The following is a 21,139-nucleotide window of genomic DNA, read 5'->3' on the forward strand; positions in this document are numbered from 1 at the left end:
AACCAGTATAGGGACAGGGAAACCTGAACTGTGGTTGACAAGATGTTGGAGGCTCAGTGTGGACAAGTCTGAGAGTTAAAAACTGCAGAGGGGAGGCTAGTCTTGTTAGTTCTCGTTAGTTGTACCTCCTGGAGCTCCATTAATGAGTAGCAAGAAAATTCCCTTGCTTTTGTCAGGGGTTGAGGAAAGGAACAATTTTGAAACACACCAGAGCCTTCTATTCTTTTTAAGAATAAGGTCTGCCCTCCTTAGGAAACCATTTAACCAGATTCTAATCTGTTGAGGTTTTATCTGAGCCTAACTGACCTGGGAGAAGGGAAATGCCCAATTGTAACCCACTCTAGATATCCTATACCACTTAAGGGGTCAAAGTGATTCCAGAGTTTATATGGAAAGGCAAAAGACCCAGATTAGCCAACTAAATATTGAAGGAGGAAAACAAAGTTGGAGGACTGACAAGACTCGACTTCAGGACTTACTATAAAGCTACAGTAATCAAGTATGTGGTATTGGCAAAAGAATAGATCAATAGAACAGAATAGCCCAGAAAAAAAACCTATATGAAGTTAACTCATGTTTGAAAAAAGCAGAGGCGATACAATAGAACAAAGATAGCTTCAACAAATGGTGCTGGGAAAACGGAACATCCTCATGCAAAAAAAAAAAAAGAATGTAGACACAGACCTTATTCTTTATAAAACTAGCTTAAAGTGGATCACAGATCTAAATGTAAAATGCAGAACTATAAAATTCCTAGAAAATAACAGTGGAGAAAAATCTAGATGACCTTGAGTATGGTAATGATTTTTTTAGATACAACACCAAAGGCATGATCTGTGAAAGAAAGAATCGACAAGCTGGGCTCATGAAAATTAAACTTTCTGCTCTGCAAAGACACTATCAAGAGAATGAGAAGATAAGATACATACTGCGAGAAACTATTTGCAAAAGACATACCTGCAAAAGGATTTTTATCTGACATACACAAAGAACTCTTAATCTCAACAATAAGAAAACAAACAACTTGTTTAAGAAATGGGTCAAAGGCCTTAACAGACACCTCGCCGAAGGAGACAGACAGAGAGTAAGTCAGCGTTTCAAGAGATGCTCCACATCATATGTCATCAGAGGAACACAAATTAAAACAACATTGAGATATCACTATACTCCTATTAAAATGGCCCAAATCCAGAGCAATGGCAACACCAAATGCTAATGAGGTTATGGAGCAGCAAGAAATCTCATTCATTGCCGGTGGGAATACAAAATGGTACAGCCACTTCGGAAGACAATTCGGTGATTTCTTACAAAACGACACATCCTCTTACCGAACGCGCCAGCAACTGTGCTCCTTGGTATTTACGCAAATACAGAACTTAGGTCCGCACAAAGGTCTGCACACAGTTGTTTATTACAGTTCTGTTCATAGTTGCCCAAACTTGGAAGCAACCATGATATCCTTCGATAGGTGAATGGGTAAATATACTAAGGTCCATACTGATGATAGAATATTATTCAGTGCTAAAAAGAAATGAGCTGTCAAGCCATGGAAAGGCATGGTGGAAACTCCGATGCATATTACTAAGTGAAAGAAGCCAGTCTGGAAAAAAACCACATACTATATGATTTCCATTATATGACATATTGGAAAAGACAAAACTATAGAGACAGTCAAAAAGTCTATGGTTACCAGGGGTTGGAGGGAGGGAGGACGAGTAGGTGGAGCCCAGAAGATCTTGAAAGCAGGGACACTCTTCTGTGTGATATTACAATGGTGGATCTATGTCATTCTACATTCGGCCAAACCCATAGAATGCACAGTGAGAAGAGCAAATCCTTACATGAACCGTGGACCTTGAGGGATAATGATGTGTCCACACAGACACATCAACTGCAGGAAATGTATCAGGAAATGGGGATATTGATGGTAGGGGAGGCTATGCATGTGTGTATAGGCTGGGGGGATATTGGAAACCTATGTATCTGCTTCTCAATTTTGCTGCGAATCTAAAGCTGCTCTAAAAAATAAAAATGTTCTGTATCTTGGTATAGTGGTGGTTACACAGGTGTATGTATTTGCTAAAACTCCACTTTAAATGAGTACAGTTTCTTGTACGTAAATTATGCTTGTTAAAGTTGATTCAAAGTGACCTGAAAAGCTATGCCGGCTTGCATCTGCAGAACAAAGTAAAGGATAGCAAAAGAGGCTGAAGAATGAGGACAGTATAGTCGGTGAGAGATACAAGTCAATTGGACTTACATACTCTGCGGAAATGCAGAGTATATATTTAGAGGTAAAATCAGTCAGATTAGGGGACTGACTGAGGGTGAGCCACAGAAGTGTCAAGGGCAACTTCCAGGTGTCCACCCTGAGCAACTGGGCAGAGAAGGGCAGGATGGGTTGTCCTTTCTGGGCTAAGCTGCTGAGGAGGAGAAGCAGGTTTGGCTGGAAAACTTGAGCTTCTGTGGATCTCCATCTCCATGGAGATGTCAATTTCATTTCATCATTCTAAATGCAAAGCGTCTTTTGTTCAGGGGAAACCAAGGCAAGGGATTCATTCACAGTTTATGATACTGGTAGGACCAGACCCACAGAAGGGCTCCAGATTCCACTGGTTGGGCAGCCCCTTTTGCGGGGCAGCAGTCTCCCTCCTCCGAGTCTTTTGTCATGCCGGATAGATGTGCAGGCGGCTGACCTTTCTGAGTCATTCGGCAAATTCCAACAGCTTTCTCATCTGAGACTCGCTGGTCTCCACTGGGCAAGATCTGAAGACCAAGCTTCATTTGGATTTGAGAAAAGGGTAGTGAAATTTGAACACTTAAAAAGCCAGGAAAAAAGAATGCCAAGGCCCAGATACCTACGCTAACAAATAAAAAGCATTATGTGGAGCATCCAGCAAACTTCCCGTCTACAAATACTGCCACCGCCTGAGGGAACAGCAGAGACATTTGACCGGGCAGCAGCTGTGGAGAGGGTGCTATTTAAAGACTCAGCTTTTGCAGCCCAAGGACTCTGGGCTTGGGATTTGATTAGAAGGCGGAGAGGAGACAGCAAAGACTGAGAAAAGAACCAGATATGGGGAAAAACATCACCGGGTGGTTGGCACCTGATGTGAACCCCAAATATGTGAAATGAGTTCATTTTAATAAAATTATGTCTCTCTGTCTCTCTCTGAGTAAATTAAATGTGTTAATTCAGGGAAAGCGCTTGGAGCAGTGTCTGGCACATAGTGCAATACTGGAGGGAAACTCATTATTATCATTATTATCCCTCCATCTACCCACCTACATACATATGCCCAGGGATGGAGAAATGCTCAGCTATAATGATATGTTACTGCTAAGTGCTAGGATTTATAGTGATTCTGTTATAAAATCTCTAGTTTTTTTTTTTTTTTCTGTAATCCTTGAACTCTTTTTATAATGGACACACATATTTTGTAAAACCCTCAAGTCATTATTCTGAGAGGAAAAAGTGAAGACTCTGGAGTCAAATTTCGCAGGTTTAAACCCCACTCCACTTCTTGGGAGCTGTGTCACCCTCTCTGAACCAGTTTTCTCTTTCATAAAAGAGGGTAATAATGTCATCTACCTCTTCAGAGGGTGATGAGAATCCAATGAGATAATCTACGTAGAGCTTGTCAGAGAATAAGGGCGAGGTAAATGATGCCTGGCTGTTACTAGCACTAGAAGTGGGGGCGGGCTGTGCGATTACTTATGGCAGGAACCATGCTCTACTCACCTCAATGTCTTTGGCATGTAATAGTGACTCTAGAAACAACTGGTAGTTTAGTGGGAGCCCCTTAGGCATCAGCCTGGGAACATTCTCTGTCAAGGTACAAGAAAGGGTGAAAAGTTCTCATGTACCTTCCTCCTTTAGGTGAGGGATTGTGTCCTTCTGGCGATTGGGAAGCACAAGTTATTTCTAGAACAATCCTTGAGGCTCTCTAGAGAGAAGTCCTTAGAGGTCCCCATCCCTGTTTTCTTATTCTCCCATGTGATGGCCAGATGGAAGCTGGAGCCACTGTTTCCATGACCCCATGCTGTTCTTCATGAACTATAGGCAAGGCAGTCCCGTGGGAATTTCTAATAATGCAAAACCTCAAGTAAACAGTCATGGAAAATTGCAGCCATTGACCCATGACTGTGTATGAGTGTGTGTTGAGGGATGGCATTCTTTGTTACAGCTAAAATAGTCCTTCAGAAAGGAAGAGTCCTTCCTATATTTTATAAACATACATTCCTTTTAAAATAAGAAATACGAAATTCAGAAATCCTATTCTTGTAACTGTGGTCCCAGGAATTCATGTATGTGGTAGCCACATTTCTTATCTTTTCTCCTAGTCCCTGTAGGATGCAGAACCTTGTTAAACGGAACACGGAGGACAGATCATGGCTGCAGACTTATTCCTCTTGTTTGAGATGTTTGAATCACAAGCCATTCACATTTACATATAGTGCATCGGCAATAATACTGTTTTGCAAAAAAAAAAAAAAATCCACTAATTTGAGAAATATTTTTTGAGCACCTACTATGTGCCATGTACCAGTCTAGGTATTTGTGGCTTGCTTGCCAAATCTGGGAACCCTGTATGTTGGGGGCTCCTATTAAAGGAGACTGCAGAGATGGTGGAAATGAATTAGGGGGGACAACAGCTGTGGTGTGGCTCTAGTGACTACAAAAGTGACTGGATGTCAGCTGTAGTAAATCTGACCCCGAATGTGACAGTGGCATGAGAGTATAATAGTGAAAGTGACTAATTGGGCAGTAACGAGGACAGCTGTGTACCCAGTAGGGGCCTGCTAAATATTGGCTTCACTATGGGGCAGTGAAAGTAGCTGAATGACAATGACGGTGAAAACAACCGAAAGGGTGACAGCTGGGCACAGAGTCCAATTGCTACTACACTGTACAGAACTGCTTGAAGTTTGTGGTCATTGACAGTGGTCGCCTACTGGACAGTGACCGTAAACAATAATGAACCCAATGACAGCAACAATGCAAGTGACAGTTCTGCCCAGCAGATTGAATTTGTGATTAAAAACGGTGATGGAGTGGGAGTCAGTCTGACAATGACAGCTCTCAGAACGACCGAATATTGACATTGTGGATGTAACAGCTGTAACCACAGAGGGAACTCGGCATTGTACTGAGAGCGCTGGATTTGGGCGGCATGACTGGCAATGACAGAAAAATTGGCTGTACGTCAGTTACAGAGTGACAGTGTGAGGTTCAGTGGGCCAGCACTGATGTGACTTAATTTGTCTGATACTGTCTGGATCTCACTTAATCTGTCTGGCTGTATGAGGGTGGCAATAGCATCTCCAGCGAGGACAGCTCACTGTGCAACACAGCGTGTTAAAGAGAAACTGAGCAAAAAAGCTATGATCACCGCCCCCCTCCAACAACACCCTCTACATTCCTGAGGGGATGAGGGACAGGCGGGATCAAGATGTCTTCAAGACACCACGATTGGCTGACATGAACCTGTTAGCCTATCACCGCCGAGCAGTGCCAAACCTGCCCACCAATGAGGATGCGTCTGGGGACGAGGCTCAGGTCACGTCTCTGCCTTGCACGTGAACATGTTTTGGAAAGATGTAGAGAAATCTTCCGTGTCTACTTCTGTGCCATTCTTGAAATAAGATCCTAAGCCTAGAAGTGCCCCAGCAAGAGTCCGTGGAACCCCAAACTTTCAAAAGAGAGAGTGGGGAGGGGAGAGAGTGGCTAAGGGTCATGGGTCAGGGAACGAGCCTTCAACCAGACAGCCCCAGCGTCCTAGCATTGGTGGAGGTCGCGGCGCGACGCAGGCCCCGCCCCTTGAGGCCCGCCCCTGGCACGTGACTGTGGCGCGCGGGGCAGGCCGGGCGGCCCCCTCACCGCTCGTACTCCTTACGCGCCGGCCTCAAAATGGCCGCCTTCTGGCGTCTCTGGCGCTGTTGAATGAAGAAAGCTTTATTGTTCCCTTCGGGCAGGAGTGTTCGTGTCCTCTATGGCGCTGTCAATAAAGAACGGCAGTTTGAATCGGTGCTGAACAGGTAACCATAGAAACGGGGCTGGGACTCAGCGTGGAGACCCCTTTAGCTGCTGAGGCCCGAGAGGCGCCCCAAATTAGGGGCGCGCTGAGACCCTTCGGCGTGCGAACTCCGCGGGGCTCTCTGCCAAGTCCCAAACACCTCCTCTCGCTCGGGACGCGGACCCCCGTGGGTGGCTCCCACCCCGAGCGCGGGCTCGGCTGTAAGTCTGCGGTGGGGAGAAGCCGCGGGGCCCCGTCGGGGCGCACTCGGCTTGGCCCCAGCTTGGCGCGATCTGAGGCCTCTTTCCGTCTGCCACTTGGCGCGATCTGAGGCCTCCTCGCCGCTGCTCCTCGAGAGTCTCCCCCACTCTTCTTCTGCCAGGTGCACCAGGCGTCGGGAAACCCCGGACTTGGGCCAGTCCCTACCCCACCCCGTTTTTGTCTGTCGGGAACAAATAGTGGTTTTTACATTTTTAAATGGCGGGGGTGGGGGGGGGACGGGGAGAAGACTTTCGGGTAATTTGTGAACCGTATATGAAATCAAATACCAGGGTCCACAAGTGAAGTTTTAGTGGAGCACAGCCGTGTTCATTGTTCTGTATCATCTGTGGCTCCTTTCTTGCTGCAAGGGCTGAGCTGAGTCGTTGCGACAGATACGGGCATAACCCACAAAGCCGAAAATGCTTAGGCCTTGCCCTTCGCAGAAGTGTGCCAGCCCCAGCCCTAGAGACAAACAGACTGGTCAGTGTTGTCCAGCGGTTCTTCTGATCACTTCTCACGGAATGGGAAACTCCAGTTAAAACTACCCCGTACACCTAAAGCTCTAGCCTTACTGATCTGTTTGCTATTCAACATGGGGATTGTTTCCCCTATTTTTGTTAACAAAAATACGCCTACAGTAAGTCAGGTGTTTTATTTGTGTTCATGTCCAGAGGGTTTTTTTTTGTTGTTGTTCGTTTGTTAACAACACTTCATAAGTAAGTGCCCATGTTTCCACCTAAGACAGATTCTGAGGTTAAGCTTCCTTAGGGTGCAGTATAGGTCTGGCAAATGGAGCTCACCCCAGCGAGCCCTCTGCTTGGTAACCCACCTCCTATGGCTTCAACTTCTTTCAAGTCTCGACCTGGGGCTCCTTGGTTCTGGCTTGAAATTGGAGCCGAGTCTGTGTTTGGCTTGTGAAGATATAATTAAAACCTCAAAATGAAGTTTTTCTTTATTTAGCGAAATCGTCAAACTTCTGCCATATCCTGCTTTCTTCTAATTTAGATGCCTTTCTTCTCTGGCAGTAGTTCCCAAACCTAGCTATTCATCACTAGTTTAACTAACAAATGATTTCAGAACACCCCATGCCTGCATGCATACTTTCATGAATCATTCAGTATTTATTGAGCACCTGCTATGTACTAGAAATGATTCAAATCCCTGGAAATACAGTGGTGAACAAGATCAATGTGATCTTTAGCCTTTCACAGAATTTAAATTCAGTAGGGTCTTGGACAGATGGTATATAGGTAAGCAAAGGTAATTTCAACTACAGCTGTCATAGCATCATAGTAAAATTAGTAGTAAATATTTATTAGACGTTTTCTGCATGCTAGTGCACTATGTGCTTTATTTACTTGGATTATCATTCAGTCTTCTTGCCAACACTATGACAAAGGTCGTATTAATATTTCCATTTTAAAGATGAGGACACTGAGACTCAGGAGAGATGTCTAGGGTTACATAGCTAATATTCAAGGGAACCTTAGCTGGTCACAGCACCCGGTATTATCCCATGTGTTTATTATCTTTTCTACTGTCTTGAGATGCTCTCAAGGGCAGGACCACCCCTTCCCTGTTTTTGTATCAGCTGCTAGCCAGTGCCCACAGCCTGTAGTCTCCTAAGTATTAAATAAACAAATTCAGGCCATTGGTTGAACAAATATTTGAGTTCCTGCTATGTACCAGATACCACTGTGCTAGGCCTTGTGATTACCAGGAGCGAGATGGACCTAACACCTCATATCTAAGACAAATAGTGGCATCTGTGATGAAGGTAGTCAAACAACGCTAACCTGGGATAACCTGGGAAGCCCCTCTTACCAGGATGGCCCAGCAAGCCGCTAGAGAAAGGTAGTTTAAGCTGAATCTGAATCTCTCTGAGCGACAAGGATCCAGTCCAGCAAGAAGGGAGAGGGGAGACAACTGGGAAGGAAGAACTTTTTAATAGGATCAGAGATGGTGAGGTGGCAAGAATTTGGGGTGTTGGAGGATTGGAAGAAGTGAGTAGTGGTGCTGTGATTCAGTCCCATGCTCTGAGTCTCTGGCTCTGAAGCCAGCTTTACTGCTGGGTGGCCTGCCCATGGGCCAGTTACAGATGAATGCTGAAAGGCAGATGATGGTACCTCCTCAAAGGGTTGTTGTGTGGATTAAATAAGAGAAAATGTAATAACAGGTTGGGTGTTTTCTTTTTGTTGTTGTTACACATGTTGCTCAATTCCAGTTAGAGAAAACAAACCACAATTTGGCCCCAAACGGAAATTTATTTGAAGTGCTAAATAATAACAAAAATCCAGGATTATGTTACCAACAGAACTGAGGGTGTATATGTATGTTTCTGTCTTTGATGGGGTAGGGGGACAGGAACAGATCTTATTTTTTCTTAATGTTTCTGTTGAGAGAGGAACTCTTCCAAGTGGCTTTTAATTTTTTTTTTTTTTGAACCAAATTATATAACAGTCAGTTCAGAGCACTTTTCATTATTTTAGTGTGTTCCTCCACTGAAGGCATGTGCATTTTCTTAAGGCAGTCTAAGAAAATGATAGGTTTCTTCTAGTTGGTGGTCATTTCAAAGTTTGCTCAGAAATGATTTTGGGTTCCCCGCAAAAGTTTTCAAAATAGTGTTGCATACTTTATGCAAGGCATCAGATGCTTTAAAGCAAGTAGCAGACTTTTTGAATTGGTAAAAATCAGAAGGTGTTTGGGTTCATGAATGTGCAAATTGCAGAGGCAGTGAGAAATCCAGCGAACTGTATAAGAAGATCAGCAATGTCAAGTTTTGCTTTAAACTGTGATGTAATCCGGTCCAGCAAATGGAGCAAAGAACTGGACAGGAGAGTGGCATGTTAATGCGATGTTAACAAAAAGCCCTGCATGAAATTGCTATTTTAGGTTTGGGCGGGACCTTCACATTTCAAGTATTCCACTTTTACTCTGTGATTTGGGTCTGGTGGGTTCCAGTAAAGAGAACGTGCTAACACTAGTTTTGAAGGATAATATAAAGCTGCAGGAGGAGCGAGGGCATACGAATTGGTTTTTCAATCTATTTTATTTCAGTTCAAAGCATCATTGCAGACAGGCTCTGCAGGAAAACGAGCCACACTTTGGCAACACTCAGCTGCTTTTGGAGATTGAAGGAGACTGAGTAGAACCAAAGTGTGGCTTGTTTTCTTGGGCTCTCTGTCTGCAAAGAAGCTTTGAACTGAAATAAAATAGATTGAAAAACAAATTGGTATGCCCTGTTGCCTTATACTGGGTGTTTACGATCCCCTTCTGGAGTACTTTGTGTACTAGCACCCGGAGGAAGGCAGTGACCCCTCAGCTGCTTTCAACTCTTCAGGAGAGTGAGTTCTTTGATTTTCACAAGGAAATTGAATTGGAATTTATGGTTTTCCGGATCTCCAATGGGCTGCCTTCTAAAGCCATCATCCCGATAATGCGAAGAAAGCAAGCTGTAACCATGTAGAGGAAAAGAATTAAATATTAAGGGCACTTAAATTCAGAGATGAGATTGTCACTGTCTTCAAGCCATGGAGGGGGTGCGGTGTGTCATTTGCCGAGACCGTTGCAGTTTTGAGGCTTCTGCAGGCCTCAGCGGAAAGAAGGGTAAGGAAAGAGCGCTGGCTTTCCTTATACTTCCCCAGTGGTGGTGTTTAACCCCAAATCCTCAAACTCATGACACCCAAGTATTTCATTACCTTTAATGAAGTAAATACATTATAGCTGATCCTGGCTTGTTAATCTGGGGTAAGCGGTTGAGTTTCAGGGGACCCACAAATCCTTTAAATTTGTCTGGGTGTCATTTTTTCTGGGGAGTGAGCCCATTTCTCTAATCAGGTCTCTGAGGGATCCTTGAACTTCAAGGTGCAGAGCTGACAATGAAATGTCACATGTGATACCACTGGCCCAAAATAGTGTTGATCAACCCCCTGAAACCAGTTACTTCTTACCGCTGCATGGTCTTGACTGTAATTTTGAAAGTATCTTTTTGGGTCTTGTTTCCTATCAAAAGTGGCCAAGTATGTGAGTGAGCATGTCTGGTAGAGGTGATTTACCCAACGAGGTACTTTGGAAATGCCTCAGAGGTCATTGTCATGATTTTACAGGAGGCTGCCACACTGGCGATGCATTGCCTTGGCAACCTTGGTGGCAGTTGCCGTATTAGTCTCTTCTGACAGGCAAAAGGAAGAGTTGTTAGTAGCCTAAGACGTTGGCTCTAGGCATCAGCTTCTTGCAGATGGACTCGGTTCCTCAGGACTGTAGGAAAGTAGGGTTAGGAGGGAGAGAGGAGGAGAGGGATGGATTGAGGGAGGCAGGACTAGAGGAGTGATGGAGGGGAGATGCTCTCCCTCCTTTGTCCTGGCATCCCTATGTTGTCTGCGAAGGGAAACGGCTCTTTCTGAAACCAAACTTACCTCACTTACCTAAAGAAAAAAAAAAAAATGTCAACTCGAAGATACAGTTTCTGGTTTATTAGTACTCAAATGGAAAGAAAAGAATTATCTTCAGGTGTTTATCTTGGAATGTTTGCAAACATGGGACCTCAGTAGAAAACTGCTGTGGGCCACGGTTGTTTGGCCCGTACGGTGTTTATCAGTGAGTGCTTACATTTACAGAGAGAGATTTTTACATCTTATCTGACCCCTGGGTGTATTGGCATGAGTGACTTCTGCTTTTAGAAGAGTCTCATTTCGGGGCTCTCAATGTTTGATGAAGTAAATTCTTAAGAAGGAAAGGGCCCAAGAAGGATGAGGACAATTAGAAACAAAGGATTACTAGCTTTTGAGGCTCTCAATATTGGTTACTTGAAATTTATTAAAATTTTTATAAAAACAAAGTGAACGGTATGTGGTTCTGTTTCTGATTTTGAGAAAATATTGCAAGAGGTCATGTAACCTGCTACTTTCATCTGTTTCTCAGCTTTCAAAGACTGCAGTCTGACTGGTGGATTTTTGTCCTTGACTCCTTGTCCCCACTCACTCTGAAGGATGGTGTCAGGGGCTCCGGCAGCAGTGAACTTGCCAGTTTTCTTCCATCTGCTACTTACCTTTGATTCCTAGTCTCAGTGGATGGCACTAGAGAGTTGCAAAAGGCAGAAAGTCCCCCCATGCTCTTCCCCTTCTGTCAACTCCCCACCCGCCTTCCACTCCCCACCCACAAATAGCACACATTTATTTAGGCTACAAGCCTATTGATGTCCCCTTTCTCTTTTGGTTAAAGCTACTATAATCTCTCGTCCCGAATTACTACAATAGCCTGGAAGCTGGCCAGCTGGCTTCTTCCTTTGTTCCTTTCTAATCTATTTTGTACACTGTTGCCAGTGATCTTTATAAAGCACAGATCACATGTGATTGTTTCCCCCTTGCTTCAAACTCTCAGATGGCTTGCCTGCCCTCAGGATAATGCACTTCTTGGCTTGGCCTGTGCTGCCCTCAGAGTCTGTCTCAAGTCTCATCTTAACTCTTTTCCCTCCCTCCTCTCTCACCCTTCTACTTGAGCACCAGTCTGTCATGCTCAATGGGCCCAGAACTTCATCCTTCCCAGGACAAGTAGGCGGCGCTCTGGGGCTTTGGAGTTTCCTGGCCATGTTACTTACCAGGCCGGTGGTAGTGCCACTCTCTGCGCTGACCATTAGATCACTGAATGTTGTTTGAGCTTTTTATGTGGTTCCTTTGTCCCGGGACCATGTGCCGCTTCAAATATGTAGTCAAATACTGTCCCGAGGTCAGTATTTCCCGAGTATTTTCTCTGGTGCTCATGCCACCAACTTGATAAGCTTTATTAACAGGCTCATTTGTTTTAAACTTTTAAGATTTGCTTTTAAAAATCTCATTTTGTTTTTTTAACTATGTAAACCATTTATGTGTTTCCAAAATCAAAACTGTGTAACAAGGTACATTCACAGAAGATTTTATTGCATACCTGATCCTCCTCCTCTGTCTCTCTTGAGTCTTCTGTCAAAATTTTGGGGGTTTTGCCCATTTGTTAGGTAAGAAATAATTTCAGTATAGTTTAAATTTGTTTTCTCCTTTAATGAGATATGGGATATCTGCCCAATGTCTGTGATATAAGTTGCAAAAATATTTTTTCCAATTTGTCATATGCCTAAATTTGCATATGTTGTTTTATTGCTGTACAAAAGTTTTTCATCTTTACATATTTATGGCTTGTACAGTGTATTGCTCTAGATTTTGAGTCACAGTTAGGAATTTGCCCTGCTCTTAATTTATGGGGAATTCATTAGTGTTTTCTCTCAGTATATCTATGGTTTCACTCTTTATGTTTTAAACATCTAAGGTTCTTATCCTTTTGGAATTTATCTTGACATTTGGTTTGAGGAAGGATCCAATTTTATCTTTTCCACAATAGCCAGCCAGGTATTCCAGCATCTCTTATGAAAAATTCTTATCAGGGAACCTCCATGGCTCAGACAGTTAAGCACTGGCTCCTGATTTCAACTCAGGTCATGATCTTGGGATCATGAGGTTGGGCTCCACCTAGGCATGAAGCCCAGTTAAGACTCTCTTTCTCCCCCTCCCTCCCACCTGCCCCGTTTTCTCTCTCTGAAAAGAAAGGAAGAAAGAAAGAAAAGTTCTTATTTTTTGCCTATTGATTTGAGATGCTGTTTTAATTGGATACTAAACTGTTGTATACATTTGGGTTTCTTACTGGATTTTCTATTTTGTTCCACTGGTTTGATTGTCAATTCATGTGCTATTATCTTAACCATCTTAATTTTAGAGGCTTTATAATTTTTTTTAACATCTGGAAGGGCCAGTTTTTCCATATTGCTCTTTTTTAGTGTTTTTGTGGCTGCTTTTGCTTGTTTATTCTGCTGTATAAACTTTATAACCAATTTGTTTAGTTTTAGGCAGCAACAAATGGATGGTATTTCTATTGAGATTATGTTAAATTTATTATTTAGCTTAGAACTGACATCTTTATGATGTTGAGTCTTCTTATCCAAGATCTTGGCCCATCTTTCCATTTGCTCTGGGCTACTTTTGTGACCTTTCAAGAGTGTTTTATGTTTTTTCCTATAAATTTTGTATGTTTCCTATAAATATATATATTTTGTTAAGTTTGTTACATTTTCAGTCTTATTTTTTTTTTTTTAAATAATTCCTTTTGGAATCCCTCCAGAACTTCTCGAGGGGTGTTACACACCCATGTACTCAAAACTTTTTGTGTATCATTTCAGATGGTTCATAGATGTACCCCCAGCCCATCCTGTTATATTGTCCCCTCAAAACCCCTTCTCTTGTCTGACCTCCTCCCTTCTCCGTACGTAGCTCTGTGTCCTACATACAATAGGCAGTCTGTGCATATTTGTTGAATGGATGAATAAAGCAGGAAGGGAAAAATGAAAGTAGATAAAAGAGCGAGCCTATAAGACCCATCTATGGAAAGATTGTCCTTGTACAGACATCCAGATACTCCTAAGTGTACAGTCTGCGGCTGTTAATTCACTGGTTTCTAGTATGTTGTTCTCCTTGACCTCATCCTGGAACTTTAAAAAATAGCATGTTGATAATGATAGTTACCATTTATTGAATACTACAAAGTGCCAGGCTCTGGCTAGGTATTTTCCATAATTATTTCTGGTAATCCTTACAGCCACTAAGCAATAGATATTAATATCTCCATGAAAATATGGACGTTTCAAACACACAAAAGTGTGACTAGCATTGAACTCCCATATACATGTTACCTCCCTTTTACAGTAGAGGAAGCAGGTTTTGAAAAATTAAGTAGCTCAAGGTTACAAAGTTAAAGTCAGGTTTGGAACCCAACTCTTTTTAGCTCTTTATTAAGGTTATTTTTCAAATTTTAAACTCCCAACTGGCCAGGGAAAAATGGAAACAAGGGAGACAGTCATGAGCCACTCCATTCTAAACTCCAACTCAGAGTATCACTTTAGTCGTCCTTTCTAGTATCACAAAGATTCCCCTTGCTTCTCTTTGCAAACACTAAGCCCTCCTGTCACCCCTCCCTCTTGCTTCCCTATGCTCTGCTCTCACTTGCCTGCTCTTGGCCTAGTTTTATCAGTGGAGTCCAGTATTAGTTGACTTGTAAAGGCCTGCCAGTGTTTTGAGACCTGGCTCTCAGCATGATATTGGGAACATAGTAGGAACTTATGAATTTAAATAACAGTGAAATTTGCTGCTCTTATTCATTTAGCCCATAGGTTTAGTATGGTACTGTAACTTGTGAATGATGCTCTGACGGCCTGGCAGTCATTAGATCTGACCCCCCTAGATACTGGCTGCTCATATAGCTGGTGCTCTGCTGTCAGCGGCCCTCAGTTCCAGGCAGGTTCGAACCTTTCTAAGGTCAAAGTCCGAGACAGCAGAATAATTGGCCCCTGGAGTTCTGGGATTTTTTTCTTAGGCAGTGAAGTGTTGAGGATGAAATTTTCCATGTCTTCCTTTGAACATTTTTGAGCAAATGCTATGGAATCCCATAGTTCTTTCCCAAAGCTAGAAGCAATAGAGAAATTATCCTCTTTTGCATTTTGTTGTTGTTGTTGTTAGCTCCCCAAGTTAACCCGTTGTTAGCCTCAAGCTAACTCCCTCGTGATAGACAAGAGAAAGCTAGAGATGAAAATTATTCCTGCTTCTTCAAAGACAGAAAACTTTCAGAACTCGAAGGAGAGGAGGCTGGAGCTCATCTGCCCAGTGTGCACAGAGGTCTAGCGAAGGTTGGGTGAGCTGCATGGTGCCACAGTGCTCCAGTGCTGCTGATACTCAGCTGCTGAGGCGTCAGAAGAGTAGGATTCCAAGCTGAAGGTGATCTGTTCTTGCCTGCGCCATGTGTTCTCTGAGAGCAGGGTTATGCTGAATTTCTTCTCTCTTATAAGGACAGCTTTAGTTAAGGGTGGCTGGGCTCAGTAAGGATTTGCTGGTTGGACAGGGACACACTGTCCCCTGACTAAGGAAATGGGGTCTTAGAGCCCTAGCCCTGCTCATGCTGCATGGGCTCTACCTTCCCCAGCAGCACCACCATGTGCCTCCTGGCCTTGACAAGTGTGGATAGCACATTATATAGCACAGAATAAGTAGCCTCTAAATTAATGGCATCTCTTCTTACTTTAAAAACACTTTATTTATGTACACTCTCAATGATGAGCACTGGGTAATGTACAGAATTGTTGAATCTCTATATTGTAAACCTGAAACTGACATAATGTTGTTTGTTATTATACTGGAATTAGAAACAAACAAACAGCAGCAACAATACCCCCCCACCCCCACCCCCGCTTGCTTTCTTTACTATGTATCTCTGCACTGCCTCTGAACAGATACGTGACCAAAAAAGTAGGAGAAAGAATGAGGGATCAAGAGCTTCACTGCTTTTTCAGTTCCCACGCTTGGGCAGTATCCAGCGGGGAAGGTTCCGGCTCTGGAGTCAGACAGCATGGGCTCATTTACCGACCCTAGTGCTCACCAGCTTTGTGATTTGGGGCAAGCCATTTACTTTTGATAGGACTCTACTTTCTCGTTTGAAAGTGAAATTAATAATAGTAACTACCTCACAGGTTTTGCAAAAATTATGTAAGGCTACCATGCAAAGTGCTTGGCATAGTGCCTGGGTTATAATAAACGTTTGCAAATGTTAGCTCCTATTGTTAGATCCCTACCTTAACCCTTCCGAACTGTGTCTTTTTCCCTTTCCAAAATGTGTTTTTCATTGCTGTCCACTTGAAGTGGGTACCAAAAACATAGGTAACAGGAAGGGTCTCATTTCTGACCTGGAAGATCTTAAGACACTTGTCAGCATCTCCATTTCCTCATCTACACAATGTGGGAATCGGGCCAGGTGATTTCAGAAGTTCCTGTTATCTCCTGCTAATTTTCAATGAATTTAAGGCTTTCAGTTCTTTCAGATTATAGCCCAGTACTAGGCCTCTATGAGAGACCTAACCCACCCCGTTTCCTTACTGACTGCCATCTCAGACCAGCTGTTTGAAACTAGCGGTGTGGTTGTCTATAAAGTCTGTTCTTTAAAAAAAAAAAAAAGCAGTATTTGACATATAGAAGATACATACATAACTTATATAAGTGATACAGCAGAGTGATTTTTAAAAAGTACATCTGTGAATTAGTTATCCAGCTTAAGAACTATAAAATCAAATAGTTTGGCAGGTGGATTTTTATGTTTCCTTTTGACATTTAATGAATGTTCACAGTGTTACAGGAGATGTCCTTTAAGTATATGGACTCATATACACGCAGGCTTATTAGTGCTTTTAAGCCACCCCACCAAAAAGTGCTAATATCCCCATTTTACCCACGAGGAAAGTGAGGCCTAGAGAGTTAGGTCTCTTGCCTAAAGTCACACAGCTGTTGAGAGGGACAGAGCCATGATTCGCCCCCTGGGCTCGCGGGTGGGCTCTAGAGCCTCTGACCATTAGAGCTGGGCACCAGTCTCTCCAGTCACCAGGGCTGGTTTGGTATTATGTAGTTGCCTGAGCTCACTAATTTCTACATTAAATGGGTATCTTTGAATTTGAACTTTGGTATGGTGTTACTGTGTGTCTGGATTGATTATTCCCAGCTGAGCAAAAGCCTGTTCTCATAATCGAGTTGGTGAAACCTCAGAACTTACCCCCATCTTCAGATTACTGCAAGGTGCTTGTAAGTACCAGTGACAAAGCCAAGAGCCTTTTCTTTTTTTTTAAGCACCTAAAAGGTTGGATATAAAAGCATCGGAGTGATGATTGCTTGTTGAGACTCTTGACTGCGGGATGGAGGAGTCGCAGTAGGTGGGAGACAGTCGCAGCCCCCAGTCCCTCGCTGGACGACGGTGTTGCTCTAGAGATTTTGCAGTTTGGCCTGTGAAGAGGAATCTGAATTGGAGCAGCACGGCCCTCCCCTCCCGGAAAGGCAGGCAAAAGACAGATAAGCCTCTCAAAGCCTCCTTCCATTAGAATAGCCTTGAAAAATCACTTGTTTCTAGGAGTTTGAAGATAAGAGGCCACTAGCAGTTTGTTATGCTGACCGTTTTGATGTTTTGTCTCACTGGGTTTTATAGAATGTCTCCAAAGAAGAGTTTCATTAGAAATTGAGAGAATCTGGAAAAAGAAATGAGTTTAATATAATGGTTATTATGGGCTTATCAAGAATCAGATGCTGTCAGTTTTGAGATGTGGAAAACCACCTTTCTAGTGGACTTTAGTCCGTTCTCTCTCCACCTCCTTGAGAATATAGTGGTGGGGTGGCAGCAGTGGTGAGGCTAGTGGCTAGCAGCTGATGCATTTATTGAGCACTTACTGTGTCCTCAGTGCATACTGCGGTGCTTTAGGTGTATTAACTCATTTAATCTTCTAACCACCCAGTGAGAGAAGTACCAGTATTTCCCCTATTTTGTAGATGAGGCACCTGCACCCCTCAAGCACGCACTTTGTGATTGGATGTTCAAGCTCTACACCAGGTAGCCTGGCTCCAGCTCCATCCTTTACCACTAAGCTACACTGCCGCTCAGGACAGCTGTGGACCCTCTGCCCCGGGTAGTGTGCAGCTGGACAGCATTGCATTTAATTTGGAGAACCCGTGGACTCTTCTTTCCTTTCCCAGTCCATGGACTCAGGTTTAAACCCCATGGTAGACACGTGTCAATTCCCTGCAGGCAGAGATTCTATCTTACTTAATTTTGCTTGGTACATAGTAGGAACTAAATAAATGTTTAATGAATGACTAGGTTGTTGGAAATGACACTGGCTTTGAAGCCAGCCAGACCTATCTGGGTTTCTATTTTTAAATTTCCTTGTTATAAAAATAATACATGTTTACTCTAAAAAAATTCTGTAATGTATGAAGAAGAAAATAAATCCTCCATCATGACACTACTTAGGAACCCACTGGTAGCATTTTGATATATTTTCTGTCTTTAAATGCAAATGTGTACATGCATGTACATACATTTTCTCTCTCTTTTTAAAAAAGATTTTATTTATTTATTTATTTGATAGAGATCACAAGTAGGCAGAGAGGCAGGCAGAGGGAGAGGGGGAAGCAGGCTCCCTGCTGAGCAGAGAGCCCGATGCAGGACTCCATCCCAGGACCCTGAGACCCTGACCTGAGCCTAAGGCTGAGGCTTAACCCACTGAACCACCCAGGCGTCCCATCAGTTTTAAACCAAGTGGGAATTATATATACAATTGCATGCTAGTTTTTTTTCCTTTTAGTATATTGAGAGCATTCCTCATGTTATTAAAAATCTTTAAAAGCCTTATTAAAAAATTTATTTAGATATTCGCTTACCATACAGTTCATTGTTTTAACATACACAACTTAAAAGTCTGTGTAACCATCACCACTTTATAATTCTAAAACATTTTCGTCACTCCAGAAGAAAACCCCATACCCATTAGCATTCACTCCCCAACTCCCCCCTCCTGCCAGCCCCTGGCAACCACTAGTCCACTTCCTATCTCTATGGATTTGCCTGTTCTGGACAGTTCATATAAATGAACCCTCCAGTACGTAGCCTTTCGTGACTGACTTCTTTCACAGAGCATAGTGTTTCTAAATTTCACCCCTGTTGTACGTTTTCTATGTTCTATTCCTTTGTATGGCTGAAGAATATTCCATTATATGGATATACAACATTTTGTTGGTTCATTACTCAGTTGGTGGATGTTTGGGTTGTTTCCAGGTTTTGGCTGTTGTGTATAATGCTCCATGTGTGGATGGATATACATTTTCATTTCATTTGGGTTGGACCTAGAGTTGGAATTGCTGGCTCGTATAGTATCTGTTTCTTCCGCAGTGGCTGTACATTTTACATTCCCGCCAACTATGTGTGAGGCTTCGAATTTCTCCACATCCTCGAGACACCTGTACTTTCTGCCTGTGTGTGTGTGTTTTGTTAAGCATCCTACTGGGTATGGGGTGGTAGCTCTTGGCAGTTTCGATGTCCCAGTTCCCTAACGACAACTGATACCGAACATCTTTTCATGTGCTTATTGACCATTTTGTATATCCTCTTTGGAGAGAGATTTATTCTAATCCTTTGCCTGATTTTAACGGGCTTGTCATTTTGCTGGTGAGTTGTAAGAGTTCTGGATACTGTATTCTGATATGCTATATTTATATATTCTGGATACTAGACATTTATCAGGTAAATGAGTTGAGAGTATTTGTTCCCATTCTGGGCTTCTCTTTTTGCTTTCATAACAGTATCCTTTAATACACAAAAGTTTTTGAAGATGATAAAGTCCAATTTGTTTATATATTTATTTATTTTTGGTTGCTTGTGCTATAGGTATCCTACAGAGAACCTAATTTTTACTGACTGCATATTTCATAATATGTCTGTATACCATATTTACTTAAAATCTCCATATTGTACAACTCAGTTTCCAGTTTTTTACCAGTGGTGCTATTCTTCTAAATTCAGTATACATAAATAATTCATTATATCTCTAATTAATTATTTCCATGTAGATGGGAGTCCTAGAAGTGGGTCTAAAGGTATAAATATTTTAAAAAATTTTCTTCTATTATGGGCTTATCACTTTTTTTCATTTATCTATAATTATACAACTGATATGTAAACATTCTGGTAAAACATTCAGACAGTGCATATAGAATATATCCTTCCCAACCCCCCCAAATTCTCATGTCTCCCTTTAACGACACTTTTTATAGCTCTAGATGAGCAGATTACTTACTGTATTACTTCTTGAAGGATTTTTACCAGTTTATACTTTCATTGGCATTGTGTACGCACCTGTCTCAGTGCTCCCTCCCTTGTGTTATTAATACAACTATTATTTTTATAATAATAGCAGCTAACACTGAGCATTTACTGTTGACAGGAACTTTGCTAAAACAATTCAGATGCATTATCCCATTTCTTCTTCACACACACATACACACACACACACACACACACACACACACTGTAAAGATGTTAAGGTCACAGTGATTAAGGTGACTTGCCCAAGGTCACTAAGCGTTTGAGTTAGGCTTTAAACTGAAGTCTGCCAAATCAGATGCGTGGTCTAAAACTACTGTTTATCAATTAAATATTATTGTTGCAAAATTTTTCCAATTTGATCGCTTCAAAATAGCATCAGTGTTTTAATTTGCATTTCTTTAATTATTCACAAGGGTGAACTTTTTAAATCAGTTGGACTTTTTTATTTCGTTTGTGAGTTTTCTTTGTCCATTTAAAAAAATTTAAATGTTAATTTGTTTTCTTTATTGATTTGTATGAGCTTTCTATTCTGATATTAGCCACTCATTTTTCACTTCTTATGACACGCTTATCATTTATCTTTTAGTTTTGTTGATACTGTTTTTTTTGGAGGTTTATGTTTTTATGTTATCACATCTTTTGGTTATTTGTGATTTATGTGTAAAAAAGCCTTTTCCATCATGACCTCAGTTACATATTCATTAAATATGTTATCTTTTAAATATCTTAGTCACTTTAAAAATGTGGTTTTTCTATTATTTTTGTTAAGTCACAAATCTACCTTTTTGTTCTATGAATAACAATGGATTGGGGAATTTGGAATCATATATTCTTTGAGACACTTTTGGGCAGTTTTCTGGCTTGAGGATAATTATTTTCTCATTGAAAGAGCTATCAGTGATTGATACTGAATCAACATTCAAAGAAAAGAATAGTAAATGTGCTGTCTCCCACACCTAGTGCTAATGGCCACCAGTCTGTGAGATATGTGGGAAGCCCTCCCTGCTTAGCCCCTCCCCTGTTTTGTATATTTAGGAGTTTGGTATTTTGGCTCAAGTGCTGTCTTGAAAACCCAGAAATCTGGGTCCTGGGTTTGGCCATTATCTAGGTACATGATGTGGCAGGTCATTTAATTTCTATATCTTTTTATCTGTAGA

At 42.1% G+C, this 21,139-nt stretch overlaps 1 protein-coding gene across 4 annotated transcripts in view; it reads left to right on the forward strand.

Annotated features, from left to right (window-relative positions):
* The first annotated feature begins 5,865 nt into the window (after positions 1-5,865).
* The window catches only part of ZBTB40 (zinc finger and BTB domain containing 40), a 72,008-nt gene continuing 56,734 nt past the window's right edge, over positions 5,866-21,139 (forward strand). For 3 of the 4 annotated variants that reach the window (XM_032863696.1, XM_032863698.1, XM_032863697.1), the window contains exon 1: positions 5,867-6,039. The gene's annotated coding sequence lies outside the window, so the exon portion shown is untranslated. Of the gene's footprint in view, positions 6,040-21,139 lie in introns of all 4 variants that reach the window. The other variant, XM_032863699.1, reaches the window with a different exon arrangement.

This window comes from Lontra canadensis, unplaced genomic scaffold (genome assembly GCF_010015895.1).
Source record: "Lontra canadensis isolate GAN:19392208 unplaced genomic scaffold, GSC_riverotter_1.0 scaffold25, whole genome shotgun sequence".
NCBI classification, from domain to species: domain Eukaryota; kingdom Metazoa; phylum Chordata; class Mammalia; order Carnivora; family Mustelidae; genus Lontra; species Lontra canadensis.